The 16495-nt window shown below is 37.3% G+C and overlaps 1 protein-coding gene, 1 long non-coding RNA gene and 1 other non-coding gene across 17 annotated transcripts in view; 1 reads left to right on the top strand and 2 right to left on the bottom strand.

Moving 5' to 3' along the window:
• The window catches only part of LOC114021686, a 45564-nt gene extending 34603 nt beyond the window's left edge, over window positions 1–10961 (top strand). For 2 of the 3 annotated variants that reach the window (XR_006290800.1, XR_006290798.1), the window contains exon 3: window positions 3200–4747. This is a non-coding gene — a long non-coding RNA (uncharacterized LOC114021686). Of the gene's footprint in view, window positions 1–3199; window positions 4748–8844 lie in introns of those variants that run through there. The other variant, XR_006290799.1, reaches the window with a different exon arrangement.
• Window positions 1–16495, bottom strand: part of NEDD4L (NEDD4 like E3 ubiquitin protein ligase) — a 364715-nt gene that overhangs the window by 133214 nt on the left and 215006 nt on the right. The gene's annotated exons all lie outside the window — the stretch shown is intronic.
• On the bottom strand, window positions 12039–12111 carry TRNAK-UUU. The gene has a single exon. It is a non-coding gene; the product is annotated as a tRNA-Lys (tRNA).

Genomic DNA, 16495 nt, shown 5'->3' with positions numbered 1-16495 from the left:
ATCTACTTCGTAGGCTGCAATTCCCACCGTCTCTCGCAGATGAAAGGATGCCAACAACAAGTGTCATGACCTAAACCATAAAGCTAAAGGCAAGTGATTAAAACCATGCAAGTGCCATAGCTGGGTAAAAATGCTCTCCTCAGGCTGAGCAATTGTTATAAAACTCAATTTATATGTAAAACTGAGCAACAGAGTTTGAACTGTGCATTACACATGAGATACAACACAGAAGTAACATCACTGCAAGCCATTCAGGAAACTGTTTCCAGAGTTGTAATGAGTTTCTCACTTATACAATTCCTCACTGAAATTAACTTAATAAAGGTTTCAGAGTAACAGCCGTGTTAGTCTGTATTCGTAAAAAGAAAAGGAGTACTTGTGGCACCTTAGAGACTAACCAGTTTATTTGAGCATGAGCTCACGAAAGCTCATGCTCAAATAAACTGGTTAGTCTTTAAGGTGCCACAAGTACTCCTTTTCTTTTAACTTAATAAAGTTGCATATGCTTAGGTGGAAGAACCAAACAAACCAAAAGCACAGATATTTGCTATCTGAAAATAACTGTACATGCAACCATTAATTCACCTCAAAACAGAGCTATTATTCTCACTCCTTGAGCAAACATCCTGATGCCTCAAATCCTAATTATAGCAAAGCTCTGGTTTTGTTACTTTAAGAGAGAGCCAACATTTCTTTTATAAGCAATTATTCTAGGAGGTTAACAGATGGGAAAAGCCATGCCAGCAATTGTATGAACAGTGTGCATATATATGATGTAATTTTTTTTAAAAAAAATCATATTTTGGGACTATCAACCTGATGTATTTAAAAACATACCAAAAATGTAATTGGAAGATCTTCATTTGGTTGGTTTGGCTTATGAAACCTCCCCACTTTGCCCCACAAATAGAGGACCAGGAGGAGAAAGAACTTTAGCTCCCCATTAATTTGGGATCTTAAAAGTGAAAAAAGAGACTCACATATTTATAAACATTCAAAGGTTTTTTTAAAAACAATAACTAGATAGTATAATTTCTTAACTTAGACATGATGGGTTCATCTAGTATTCCTTTAACTTTTTGTGTGTATTTTTAAAATATATTTTAAAATGTAGAAAGTAATTTGTGACTACAGTTATTGTAGAGCTGTAGCACAGCAAGTCCCTTGTTTAGTTTGCATGAATGAAACCAGGATGATAATTTTATTAAACCCATTTGTTACTTAATGATAGGATTATTGCAGTTCCATTCTTGCTAGCCAAGTTCCAATATATTTTTCTTCTTTCTACTAACTAAATTGCATTAAGACACGTTGTCATTTGTGGGTATTTAAAAGAATTAGGTCACCTGCCAATTTAATGCAACCTTTCTAAGAATTATACTTTCTATATACTAAACGATTTCAAATTAATAATGTACAACCAAAGAGTGACCTACATGATCATTTTTTATTAGACTACCTTTATTGTGTCAATGCTTCCTTTTATTAAGAACTAATTCCAAGCACCACTGAGATCCACATTTTCCTTTTGTCAACAATGACATTTCATCATACTTAGCAGAGTACTGCTTAGCTGCATAATAATCAGGATTTGAACATATTTGTCCCCACTAAACAAATCTTTTAAATAGGTAAAGATTATGAATTCTCATAACATCTTAAAATCTACATTAGAAGGCAAATATTAGAACCATTAAGACTAGAATGCTAGACAATTTTGTACAGAGCCTGATAACATCATTGAGATACTTTGATAAATGAAATCTAGATCAGCTGTTATGTGTTTTTTAATAAGTTCAATAACCTGGTGCAATTGCAATTACTTATGTTAAAAGTTGAATGGCAGTGCTCTTTTAAAAGGGAAGTGTAAATAAGGTATTCAAGATTGTTTGAGAAGGGAAATGTTTATTTTTATAACACAATCGTCAGTTGAACATCACAAGTTTATTGAACATATGTGGGTTTATATTTTTGTAGATGTGCCTAGAGGTTGTGATAGGCATGTTTTATCTAGTAACGAATTTATCCAGTAACGAATTCATAAGAACGTCCATACTGGGTCAGACCAAAGGTACCTCTAGCCAAGTATCCTGTCTTCCGACAGTGGCCAATGCCAGGTGCTGCAGAGGGAACGAACAGGTCAGGTAATCCATTCTCTCTCGCGCTCTCTCTCTCTCTCTCTCACACACACACACACTCACACACACACACACACAGTTAAAAAGCTGTTTCTATGCCACATCTGATGCCACCGAAAGCCATTTCTGCTATAGTCGTGGTGATTTTTAGCTGTGGCAGGAGTAATGCATAATGTTGAACTCCGCTTTTGTTAATGAGTTTTTTCATTTAAATTTTTTGTGAACCACAGTATTTATTTATATTTATTTATGCTGTGCTTCACTCAAAATTTAAAAATGAAAAAAACTCATCTAACAGAAGTGGAGTTTAACATTCTGTATTACTCCTGCCACAGCTAAAAATCACTACAACTATAGCAGTGTGAGAAATGGCTGCATGGTTTTAGGTGACATCAAATGTGGCATAGAAACAGACACTTAAACTCTCGTCTTGGCTAATTATCAAATAATTTGTTGGCCTTCTTTTTAAAATGGCATTTACCACTAAAATCTCTCCCTCATCGATTTGGTCCTCTGTGTTGCTAATTCTATTCTAAATATCACATAAAATGTAAGAATGTTTGGACAAAAAAACACCGCCCCCCCCCCCCCCCCCAAGGCCTCGCTTCTTTTTCTTCTTCTTGAAAACACAACTAACACAATATGGTGGCTATTTCAGTTTTCACTAACCGGTTTCATACCTGGATAGCAATCGTACTGGAAAATGTTTTTCATGTTGTTTTCATAGAGAAGGGTTTTAACAGCCAATCACAGACACCTTGTCAGTTTCTAGTCTCTTCACATACCATGATATGTTACTATACCTCTCTAGATTTCACAATCAGACTGCAATACTTGCATTAGATATGAGTTTACAGAAAGATATTTTTAGCATTGAATATTTGAAACATTTACCCTCTCCTCTCATTTGTAAACAGCAAACCTGGCAGTAGGATTATTTTATTCATTTGGCAACAAATTAAAAGAACAGCAAGTGAAAGAACAGAATTTATTCCAAATGGACAACTGATATTGAAATGTTAAAGGGACACTGTCACCTTGACATTTTTTTTTTTTACTAGACTAAAAGAGGGAAGCTAGGACTGGGAGTGGTGTGGGTGGAGAGACTGACTGGCTGAGCAAGAAGACTGGGACAAGGAACCAAGCGGAGGGGGCAGGAGAGAGATTGAATGAGGATTGTGGGGAGTACTGCGCTCCTGTGGTTTGCTTTACAGATGCTGAGCACTCAACAACTGCAAATGAAATCAACAGGAGCTGTGCTCTGGACATATCAAGTGCTGTATAATGCTCAGGACTCTGAAAAAACAAACCGTACATGTCTGAAATTGGGCACCCAAAATTATGGGATGCTTCTATACCTAACCTCTGGGCCTCAGTTCCCTATCTAAAAACTAGGGATAATACAATTCCCTCACCTCACAAGGGTCTTGTGAAAATAAATTTGTTAGGTTCATGAAGTGCTCAGATACCATAATGATGGCCACCACAGAAAAGCCAATGAGAAAATTAATAATTCTGACTTCAGAGCTGGGTTTGAAAAGTGTGCCGTAAATGAGGCCCAGTGCCACATATTGAACTATGAAGAGGAAACAAAACACTGAATAGTTGCTAATTTTTTGAGTACCATCCATTATGTGCACCACATACTTTGTGGAAAAACAGTATGTGATCATGTAATTAAAGAGACTGTTGTCATAATTCATATGCACAAGCAACCTTAATTGTGGCATTTCATAACTTTTGCGTGCTTGACTTTACAACTGTAATAATTGTCTGCTAATATAGTTGTTTGGTTTTTTTGGTAATATAAAATGTACACAGACACACACAAACATACTTTCCTTTATGTTTTGACAGTGAGCTGTATGAAAATATGATGGTAAGCTATTTATGAAAGAAAACTTACTAAGGACAGCAAACTGAAAATACATATGGTAAAAACCTCTTTTCACAGTGTATCAACACTGATATATACTGGAAAATTAATGATTCAGCCATAAAGAGCCTTCACATTAATATTTTGAAGAGAATGGTTCATGTTTGTGTAGTTCCATTCTTTTAAAGTTAATTATGTTTTAAAACCAGCTCACACTAGACTCTCACCCGTAGCGTTACAAAAGGTGTTACTTTTTCACCAGAAGATTCATCAGGATTAGTCTTTGAATGACTGCTTTAATTGAACACATTTAATTTTCAAATGTGACTATATGATGGGAAGTGACAACTGTCATGAGAACTTTGAGGCTGCTGTTCTGAGCACAATGGATAAAAAAAAATTTAAACCAGTGATAATAGTAGGTTGTTTTCTAACATCTTTGACACTTAGAATAGATTCTATTTAAAATAATGAATGTACATATTATTTGCCACATAGCATTTGGAAATAATATACAGAATGTATTTTGTATATATTACATAAAATATATATGTTAAAAGAATGTTATAAGATGCATATTCAAGGAATCAAAATTTAGGAAATGCTAGAATTAAATTTGCCTGTATAATCTTAATTCTTCCCTTTATGCATTCACATTATGATGCAGTCTTTAGTTACATGTTCACACTTTATTTTTTTCCAACAGGACTCTGTCATTCCATGCACTGAGTAAAGCAATGTTCATTTACCTTAAATGGGAATAGGACTGGACTCCCACATAGATTACTGTATCATCATTAATTTATATAACACTAGAACGCTTAGCCATAAAGTCATCTCGAAAAGTATAGAATTGTATACTCCATTTTACAGAATGTGAATATAGTTTTAAAATCTTAGTTTTCAGGTTTGTAAGGGAAATAGAAGTGGACAAGATTTACATAGGATGGAGAATGGGGCTCCTGAGATGCACGTTAGGTGGAAATTATTTTTGAGCCATTAAACAATATTTTCCTATGTTAATTTATTATTAACATTATTTATTTGTATTACATAGTACCTAGGAGCCCTAGTCACTGATCTGGGACTGATCATGCTAGAAATTATTCAAACAGGAAAAAAAAATCAGTCCCAGCCCCAAAGTGCTTATAATCTAAGACAGGAGTCAACAGATGAATACAGACATATAGACGGGAGCACAAGGAAAGAGTGAGACAGTATTGGTCAGCATGATATCTAGTGGTCTCAGCACAACAGCAGACTAATCACTGTCAAGGATTTTGTAGGCATGATGGAAAAGGAGGGTTTGTGTTTGAGGATGAGTTTACCCAGAGATAAGAGATGGAGGAGGAGAAACAGCAGAGGACAGAGTCCCAGAGATAAGGTGTAGAGGGAGAAGAATAGGGGAGAAAAAGGAAGGCTAGAGAACCTCCACAAAAAGTTGGGGGTGGTGAAAGGGACACTATTTCAAGATGATGAGCATGGCTAGCTGTGTCCAAGGCGGCTGACAGGTCAAGGAGGATGAGGATGAAGTACTGATTCTGAGCTTTGGCTAGAAAGAGTTCATTAGAGACTGTGGCAAGAGCTGTTTCAGTGGAGTACAAGGGGCAGACACCAGATGGGATAGGATCTAGGATGGGTTTGGAAAAGAGGAACTCCTGTCAGTGATTGAGGAGGAAAAAAGGCTAGTCTACAATGGCTGCTTTGTGCTGCTCTGTAGTGGGGCAAAGCAGCCAGACCGTAGTGATTGGATCTGGCCCTAGAAGTTAAAAGAAAAAAAAAAAAACTTAAAAAGAAGGATTTAAGGTATTCTCAGCCTTAACACCACTTTCACAGTTTTCTTTTAATCTGAGACTATTTAACTGATTCTGAAAATGTGTGATTCAATCTTTCAGGGCAAATGCTTCAAAGCTATTAGGGCCTTTTAAATCATGTGACCATAAAGCAGTAGTACAATTTAATTTCCAGCATTACATGTAAGAACACCAAGCTGCTACAAGCTCACAATAGGTAAATCAATAAACAGTTTTACTATCAATACTCCTTTAAAATATTTTCTTGATTACCTTCTTAGCAGGAAGTTACATTGCAATTTATTATGTGGGAAAGCCCAAGGTGAACTGCTGAGCTGTGGCTGTGTACAAGGATTTCATAGTGGGTTTACTGGTGTCAAAATTACACCGAAGATACCAAAAATTTATACAGGATTTACTCTGTACTTTTCTGTAGCATCGACATGTGTTAGCAGACTTTGTCCTCCTCCCCCCACAAATGAGTTGGATTCACCAACACTTCAGTCACTTAAGAGGTAAGTAAATGATTTAAGTATCTCCTGCCATGAATTCGCTGTCTACAATCTTATCTACAGTTTTTAGCTTCTCTTACACAATATTGAGAGATACTCCATTCCAAACTACTCCCCTAAATGTGAGCTTTTCCAGCATCTCTATAAATCCTCATACATCTAAATACCATACCTTTTATTCTGCAATGAAACATACATCAGTTTCACTATATATATATATACACACACACATAGAGAGAGAGAGAGAGAGGGAAATTCATTTAATTGACTGATTAGAGTAAAGATTCGCCATAATGTGGAACATATAATTTGCCATACCAGATCAGACCACTGGTCCATAAAAAAGCATAATCTGCCTCCAGGAGTGGCCAATACCTAAAACTTCAGAGGAAGGGAAAACATACCATAATTTTATTTCATTTTGTTGAACACCTATCCAAAGCTCTGGAAAATGTAGGTTGTAATTGTGCAATGCTGTGCATGTAGAAACAACCCTTCAAATCCCTTGTTACCATCAGTTTACAACTTGAAGCATGAAATGGGATTACCTCTACCCATAGTTGGTGGGTGAACTGCGGGCTTGGGGAGGCTAGCTCCCAGCTAGCCTGCCCCTTCCGTCCGGGGCTCTGATATATAAATATCAGAGAATCTTGCTGGCTCAGATTCCAGCCTCCTGTGTTAATTTTCTTCCCTCCCATTTGAATGGTGCCAGCATTCAGCTCAATTTCTGGGACTATTAAATTGTTGCAAATGTATTCACTCTATATACAAGGTCAAACTTTGTAATATTGATGGTCATTCCCACTTTTTTTGAACATATGCATTTGTCTAAAATGCTGTTTCCTGGTCTTCTGTGTAAATTGCAAAAGCTTCCATGTATATTATCGACTGTATCAAAAAGCTGAAGTCATATGCTTACAAGATTTACTTGAGCAGAAATCGGTTCTCATGAGGCTCAGAAGAAATTGATGCTTTTTACTTAGCTCACTGGAGTCAGTTTTCCAGAATTCATACTATACAATATCACTGCCGAAATCTGTCATGTTACTCTTTACATAATATTAATAGATCTAGTTATATGTGTACAGCAAGGGAAATGACCAGCAGTCTCCCAGCTGATCTTCCTTCTACTTTAAATGTAATTCCTTGCCCTTGGATAATTCCTCCACCTCACTAGTTATTGACCATCTTAAGGCTCAGAGATTAAGTTGTCCATTTCCCACTTTTATTTATTAATTGTAAGGGGTTTTTTCCTTAAAAAATCCTGTTGTAATAGATTGGGCTCCACTTGAGTATATTCTCTTTATGAGACTAAGCCGCTAACTAGGAGATCATCTGATTAAAAATGAGAAGGGAATATGGGATCCTACTGGGGATTGAGGATTTGAGGCTTATGGAACACTTCAATGACCTCTGGATCAGACCCTTATATATCCATTCCAGCAATTTTCATCTCTGACATCAAGGAAATCCAATATAAACTTTAGTCTAGAACTTTAATTCATCTAGCCCCACATTTCTAATTAGCAATTTTGCAATCTGCAACCTATTTAAAACTGTGTACCGACGTATATTTTATCGTCCTTTCTGGGACTATAGCTATAACTCATATTTTTGGTTTCAGGTCTGGGATTTGTTGTCTAGCACATTCAAGCATGAAATTCATGTTGACCCACTTATTTATCTCTTACCTGCTGGCTTTACTGGATGGACAAACCAAATCAACTTGGTTGTTTCTTTCATATTTTTTATTTATATCACATAAATATTTTATATTTGGACTCTATCTGTCCAGACACTGGATTTTAACATTATAGGCTTAAATACCTTTAAACCCAATTCATCAGCAGACAAATTTTCCATGGTGTAGCAGAAAGTTTGTTGGGGCTTCTTTACTGCACTTTTACCACAGGAACTTCAGCAGCTCTTTCTATTAGGCCTGTACAATAGATTCTAGCCCTTTACATTTTGATACACAAATTACAAATAGTGCAGCCTTATTTTAAAAGTACTTTTTAACAGTAACTCTCTTCTAAAAAAGAACTGTTGGAAAAGAGCTTCCATGTCTGCTTTTAATCTAGCATCTGAAAAATAACTTTCTATTACTGGCTCCATAATAAATGCTGTTTCATTGTGTGTTCAACTACAAAGGATATAATATAACCATAGAATAGAGAGCAGAATAAAGTATTTTAGCGACAGCAGTTTTACCCATTTCAAGTCTCGTCCTCTCAAACTGAAAAGCGCAGCAGTGCCAATTTCAAGTTTTCATTGTATTTCCAACCCAATTAATTTATTTGTTTATTTTTGTACATAATGATGTCTGTTCCTCTGCTAGCATGTGCAGAAAGTTACATTAAAAATGCCTGTCCCAATGAATTAGAACTTGTTTCCATAATACTCTCTTTCTCCCTCTCTCTCATTGCCAAAGCCAGAGTTCTATTATGATGACATGTTATCAGGATGATGTACTTAAGTTATGTTTTATAGTGTTCGATGAAACATTTACTTTTATTTATTCACAGGGCAGAAGAAAACCCAGAGCCAGAAGTTGGCTAGAAAAGGGAGGAGACTGGTCAGGGAACCTTATCAAGATTGCTCTGAGTAACAAATGTGCTCCTTCAGACTCCGCATGCTTTTTTCAGTCTTTTCGAGGCACACAAAAGGCTCTAATAGACATGTGTGTCTTACTGAATGAGTGATTCTTCCTAGAATACCATTGGAATGAGTTTGTTCTCACTCAACCAGAATCTATTATATGAAAAGTCTTCATTACCATAATCCCTCGGCATTGTTTCCATCCATTAACAGCAGTTAATTATGAGACACTGCAGAATTGGCTCCCACGACTTTATGTACACTTGTGCCTGCCTGATCAAGAGTAATGCCCTACCATAAATCAGAAATGTCTAACATCCAGACAGAGGGCCTTCATGGATTAAGCTAGAAACAAAAGACACCATGTTAGAGTTAAAGTTACAATGACTAGGGAATAGTGCTCCAAAATAGTGGCAGCTGAGTGAGAAAAGGCTACTGTACAGGATCCTGCATGCTACCGTACATGAAACACACAGCTAATATTTAACATACAAAATAGTTCTCTAGGATGACAACTAGTTATTAAAATATATTCACAAACATCTGGTACCATGTCAAATTCTGAAGTATTATTATTGAAACACGAGTAACATGCAAAAACTCCAGAAGATGCCAGGAAAAGGACAGCCACGCAAAATTTATTCCATGACCATGAATGAAAATGCTTCCTATTCAGATCCCTATTGTCATACAGGTATGACACACAAAAGTGCTGGAAACAGGCTAATCTATTTCCTGGCTTTAGTCACATAATATGGGCGAGGTTACAAAAGGTTATATCTATCTATCTATCTATCTATATATACACGTACCCCTGACACATGGCAAGAATCAGTATCCACTACCATTACTGGAATAGCTTAGGGTCCCCAAACAGGATCTGAGTCCTATTGCACTTCAGATGCTGCACAGACCTGCAGGAAACTCAGGAAGGAGTGCTGAGCTGCTAACAGGGGAAGGAGAGAGGGGGGAGGGAGTCACAGTCACCAGCCTAAAAAGCAGCAGTTTCATCAGCTCTTCTGGACAAGTTAACGGCAGCGGACTCGAACGAGCTGCTTAGAAGAGAAGACCAAAATCTAACAGGAATTGGTGAGGAAGAGGAGAATCAGGGAGAACAGATGGATGGATAGGGAGAGGGCAAGAGGAAATTAGATGTGTATTAGGCATTTTGTTGAGACAACACAGGTAAGTCTGCTACTGCCTCCTGTCCCCCAATTTTGTGAGAAAGGGTAAGAAATATCCTACTGAGAAAATGAAATCCATTCTCAGTGTTCTAGGTCAAGCTTCACCTTATCTCCTCCAAAGCAGGAAGAAAGCAAAGTTAATCACACTGAAATGAGCAAAAAGGAAGTAAAGAATCTATGACTTGGCCACTTTTCTGGATCACTTCAGCAGTAGAATTTCCAATGAAAAGCCAAAGGCAGCCATGAACTTCAGACCTTCCAATTAGGACTGTCGAACAAGTGGAATGAGGAAAAGGATAACTAAACAACTACACAAATCAAGGAAGCATCAATACTTTAATAAATGTCAACTTCAGAGAGGACTATAGTTCATAATAGTATGAATGAGTCAATTTCAGAAATCCATTATTGGTTTGTATGCTATTAACCACATACATGCACTGCCATGAAAAGTTATCAAAGGATTAAACCTCATTTGTCTTTCCTTCTTTCAGAAAAATAGCAAAAACCAAACCAAGCTGGGTAGGTTATTTCAGAAAAAAGTGATATAACTGGTGTGAAACTGGGTTTGAAGCTTTCAATAAGCATCATAAAACAATCTCTGTGTAATGTCCTAATTACAGAGATGTACAAGACATACATGTGGATGGTAGTTCAGCCTAAACCTGTAAGAATATCAAGCTTGCCTACCAAGAGTTTTCCAACAGTTCAAGGAAGAACAATGATCCTTGTTGGAGATTCAATCTTTGGAAAACCTGAAAGAATATTCTGCAAGGTGAACACCAGGATGGTGCGCTGCCTTCCCAGAGCCAAGACATGAGACATCACGCTATTGAAATCCACTAGCAAGAATTCATTGGTTCACATCAGCACTAAATGATACTGCATTGTGGAATATCTTGCAGATAATAGATTACTTCAGGGAACTTGGAAGCATGCGGAAGAAGAAGAACGTCCAAGTGATCGTCTCAGAAATCCTTCCTGTCCCATGAAGGAAGGAAGACAGAAGACAGAAGATACTGACAGTGACTCAGTGGCTAGGTAAGTGGTGTAGAGTGGAGGGCTTTGGTTTTGTGGAATGTTGGTCCACCTTTTATGAGGAAAGGGGAGTATATAGTTTGGATGGCTGCCACCTCAGTGAAAGGGGGACCAATCTCCTTGGAGACAGGGTGGCTAGAATAGTCAGGAGGGTGTTAAACACATATCAATAAGGAAGGGTAAAAAGAGGGAAGATATGAGCACTCAGCACAAAATCAAAATTTTGAAAACAAAATTGATCAAGAAACCAAAGGACATGAAAAGAAAAAATTATTGAATTGTCTATACACCCATGTTAAGAGCCTGGGTAACACACAAGAGGATCTGGAATTGCTTATTTATGAGCATAAATTCCATCTAGTTGGTATTACTGAAATCTGGTGGAATGATTCACGCTACTTGAATGTAAACATCAATAATTATAACTTATTTGGGAATGATCAAATGGGCAAAAGAGGAGGTGGCACTATGTCAAAAATAGCATCACCTGCTTCCAAGTCACTGATAACTAAGAAGAAAATTATCTTCAATACTTATGGATAAATGTCCTAACTGATAAAGTACAAGATGGTGTATTAGTTAGTGTCTGCTACAGACTACCAAATCATACTAGGGAACAGGGTGACCAGCTTCTGATTCACCTATCTGTAGTGTGCAGGAAAAAAAAGCTGTGTGATCATGGGGGACTTCCATTTGAGTGATATATGTTGGAAGTCTCGCACTGCCAGTACTAAAACATAGAATCACAGAATATCAGGGTTGGAAGGGACCTCAGGAGGTCATCTAGTCCAATCCCCTGCTCAAAGCAGGACCAATCCCCAACTAAATCAAAAGTAGTGTCAAAGAGATGCGTCTTGAAGTTCTTAGGGGATTCAACAGGGGGAAAGGGATCCCTTCTTTGCCTGACCAGAGACTTGAACCCTGGACCCTCAGATTAAAAGTCTGATGCTCTACCAACTGAGCTAGCCATGCTAGCATCCCTTGGAATTTCTAAACATTACAGACGACAATTTTCTAACAGAAAAAGTGTTGCAGCCTACACAGAGAATTCCATATTAGACCTTGTCCTAACAGATAAAGAGGAACAGATCAGAGACCTAATAATTAATCGCAGCTTAGGTACAAGTGATCATGACTTGCACATTTATAGTATGCAAGCAGATTAAAGTCCAGACCAGTAATATATATACTGGTGCTTTAATAGGGCCAATTTCACAAAGCTGAAAACAATTATGAGCCATATCAGTTGAGAGGAAGAATTGAATCAGAAAAATGTGAATGATAATTGGGAATCTTTTAAGAACACCTTACTAGATGCCTCAAAAGTCCAAAATCAAGAACGAAGGATAAACTGGTTAAAAAACTGACCTGGTTTAGAGCGGAAGTGAAGGCAGCTATAAAACTTTTTTAAAAATATATATAACAAATAGAAGAAAGGAGACGTTGATAGTAATGAACATGAATCAGAAGTTAGGAATTGTAGAAAATTGATAAGAGAAGCCGAAGGATACAAGGAGAAATCTCTGGCCAAAAGAGTTAAGGACATCAGAAAGGAGTTTTTAAAATATGTTAGGAACAAAAAGAATCCTGACAATGGTATTGGTCCATTATTAGATGGAACTGGTAGAATTATTAATAATAATGCAGGAAAGGCAGAAATGTTTGATAAATATTTCTGTTTTGCATTTGGGGAAAAAACAGATGATGCAGTCTCATCACATCATATGGTGATGACAATATTCTTTCCATTCCACTAGTATCTTATGAGGATATAAAAACAGAAGCTATTAAAATTAGATATTTTCAAAAGTGCAGGTTCTGATAACTTGCATCCAAGAGTTTTAAAAGAGCTGGCTGAGGAGCTCACTGGACCACTAATGTTGATTTTCAGTAAGTCTTGGAGTACTGGGAAAGTTTCAGAAGACTGGACAACAGATGTGCCATTTTAAAAAAAGGGTAAACGGGATGACCTAGATAATTTAGGCCTATCAGCCTGACATTGATTCCGAGCAAGTTAATGAAGTAGCTGATATGGGACTTGATTAATAAAGAATTAAAGAAGGATAATATAATTCATGCAAATCAACATGGGTTTACAGAAAACAGATCCTGTCAGACTAACTTGATTTTTTTTTTTTTTAAACAGGATGAAGTTTGGTTGACACAAGTAAAAGTGTTGATGTAATAGACTACTGAAAGGTGTTTGACTTGGTACCCCACCCCCAGCTCCCACTGAAGTGTGGAGCCTGTGCTCAAGCATGCGCGGAGCCCCATGGCCCCTCCGCCTAGGACTAGGACCTGCTGCTGGCCGCTTCCGGGGCACAGCATAGTGTCAGAACAGGTAGGAACTAGCCTGCCTTAGCCGGGCAACACCACCGATGGGACTTTCAATGTCCCAGTCGGTGGTGCTAACCAGAGCTACTAGGGTCCCTGGATGCTGAGCAAGGCGACCCAGTGCCTTACATGTCGCGTCCCAGTACTGGGTCATGACCTGAACTTTGAAAAATACTGGACTAGATTATCCTAATTGTCCCTTCTGGCCTTGGAATCTATGAGTCTCTTAGTAGGATTGGCTTTGAGAATTTAGACATTGAACTTGCATAATTTTCTCTTTCAAGGATGTTGAAAAGGTTGGTCTTTTAAACTGTACCTTTAGCAGATATTAGAACTATTAAATATCAGTTTGCACAACTGATAACCCATGTGCTACTGTAAGAGTAAATGAACATCTATTAGAAAATTTCCCCGTTTTTAGAGGCATATGCTAAGGACTCCCATTATTGCCTCCTCTTTTTGACATGGTGATGGAGTCATTTGCCCAACTGATATGAAATAATCCTAATATAAACAGAAATTCAACAGAAAATAGGGAACACAAATTAACCTATGCAGATGATGTCATGGTATTTGTTATGAATCCAGCTCAACGCTACTAAAATTGAATGAGCAAATCTTAAAATTTGGCAAAATATCAGGATTTAAAATAATCTACAAGTCAGAACTCCTGGATGTAGGTATGGGCTCTGAACTACAGAAAGATATAAAAGATAAATAGAAACTCATATCTACTTCAGTAAAATACCTGGAAATACACATTATTGAAATACAGCAAGACTTATATAATATTAATTATATTCCTTTAAGAAAGAAAATCAAAACAGACCTTGAAAATTGGTTAAACTATGACATATAATGGTTAGGCAAAACTGCAGTAGTTAACATTAACATCTCACTACAAATTAATTTCCTTTTCCAAACACTCCCGGCTTTTGGTCCCAAGAAATATATTAGATCAATGGCAACCCATGATAAACAAATTCATTTGGAGAAATAAGAAACCCAGGGTTACACAATCTATTTTCCAAAGGTCATGGCAAAAAGGAGCATTAGCTCTACCACACATTAAGCACTATTATCAATCTAGTAAGTTCAAAAACCTGATATACTGGATAACACCAAACTCTAATAAGCACTTGGTAGAACAGAACTAGCTCATTACTGCGGAATCAAACTCCACATCCACTGTTGTGCAATCAAACTCCACATCATCCCCTGGCTAAAGAAATCCTATAAGCCAAAACCATTATATAACTCCGCTTTATGAAAGTAACAATAGAAACTTGGGATAATTTATTTAGAAAGCTAAGTCCATACCCATCTCATGTAACACCCAAAGTAGACAAAATAGAATTTAACCCCAATAAATCCTGGGAAGTTTTGACCTATGAGAACTCATAGGTATATTAAAATTCGGCCAACTGTTTAGAGATAATACATTTAGATCACTTGATAAAATACAACTAGCAAAAGACACCAACATTCCAGTATATCAATACCTACAATTGAGATATTTTTCAAACCACCTCCACAAAAGGCAAACCTCAGCAGAAAATTGACAGTATTTGAAAATCTATTCGCTACACCTCCTTGAAACATAATGTTTTACTCTCTATTCTGTACAAAGTAATCTTTAACTGTTACTTAAAGGAAATAACCAGGTTTCTGAAAAGATGCAAAGCTAACAGACATAGGCAGAGACACGAAAACTGAGATATGGAGAACATATGCAGCACTGATCCCACACCTCAAACACACATAAAAGAAAATTATATTAAAATTCTTTATCGTTGGTACCTAACTCCACTTTAAATAAAACAACGTTATGATACAGGATGGGCAAATGCTGGAGAGAAAGTAATGAAATGGGAGGATTTCTCCACATATGGTGGATGTGCCAACATATTAAAGACATTTTAAAAAGCCGTTAGAGACTCCAGAAGGGAGATAACAGGGTGTCAGTTGTCAGATAACCCATTAGCATTTTTATTAAATGGTTTTGAAAACTCTGCATCTTATAAAAAAAAAAGCCACAAAGAATTGATCACTCATCTCCTAGTTGCTGCTAGAAGAGCAAGGTGGTGAAAGAGGAGTGACTGCCCTAAATCTTTTGACTGGTATCAAATAGTGTGGGATGTTCTGGTAATAGAAAAATTAACTTATCAAGTCAGAATTGTACAGGGGAGAAGGAAAACAAAGATAACTACTGAGAAATCCAGTGGATTTTTTTGGAGTTTGCTGGTCACTGCCCGCAACCAAACCTAATCGTTTGAGAACTTCTTGGAATATTAAGGGAGAAACCACTTCAAGAACAGTCAAAATTAAACTCAAAATTAAGATATTAAAATAAGAAAAACAGATAGGAAGAAGGAGAAAAGCATACTATTGTGTAAGGTTTTGGTAGGACAACTAATGAATAGGTTACAAATCTAAACGTAAGAAAAACAGAAGTGACCCATGGCCAAGACTGCGAGGCCAATGTGGTGGAGAACCTCCATGTGAGAGTTGGAGGAACTGGTGAGTATAGAACCCATACAGCAAAAGCTGGAGAATGCTGTGTAGTTTCATTATTCAAAGAGATTGGGGCCATTGGTGGGCCTGATCCTAGATTTTGCAGCTTTGTTTTTGACCACGAAACATGGAGGCCAACCTTAGCCGGCTCCCCTTCCATTTGTTGGAGTGCATCGTGAAACCTGCACTAGAAGGACAGTGTCATCTGTGTAGTTAAAGTCTGAGAGCAAGTGATCACCCATCTTAATGCCGATGGATCTGATGGAATGTTTCCCATTCCATTGCCTGACAAAAAGAGTGCAGGGGCCAAGACACAGCCTGCTTGACACCAGATACTGATTTAAAAGGTGCTGACATCCGATTCCCAAGACAAACATGAGCAGTGGTTCTGTTATGCAGCTTGCGAATCAAGTCCAGCAGAATGGTTGGGACATCTACGCCTTTTAAGACCTTCCATAACACCACTCAGTCAACTGAATCAAATGCCATCTTAAGATCAACATACACT

Source organism: Chelonia mydas, chromosome 5, assembly GCF_015237465.2.
Source record: "Chelonia mydas isolate rCheMyd1 chromosome 5, rCheMyd1.pri.v2, whole genome shotgun sequence".
NCBI classification, from domain to species: domain Eukaryota; kingdom Metazoa; phylum Chordata; order Testudines; family Cheloniidae; genus Chelonia; species Chelonia mydas.
Note: the sequence above shows the minus strand (reverse complement) of the source record. Positions and strands in the feature narration are given on the sequence as shown.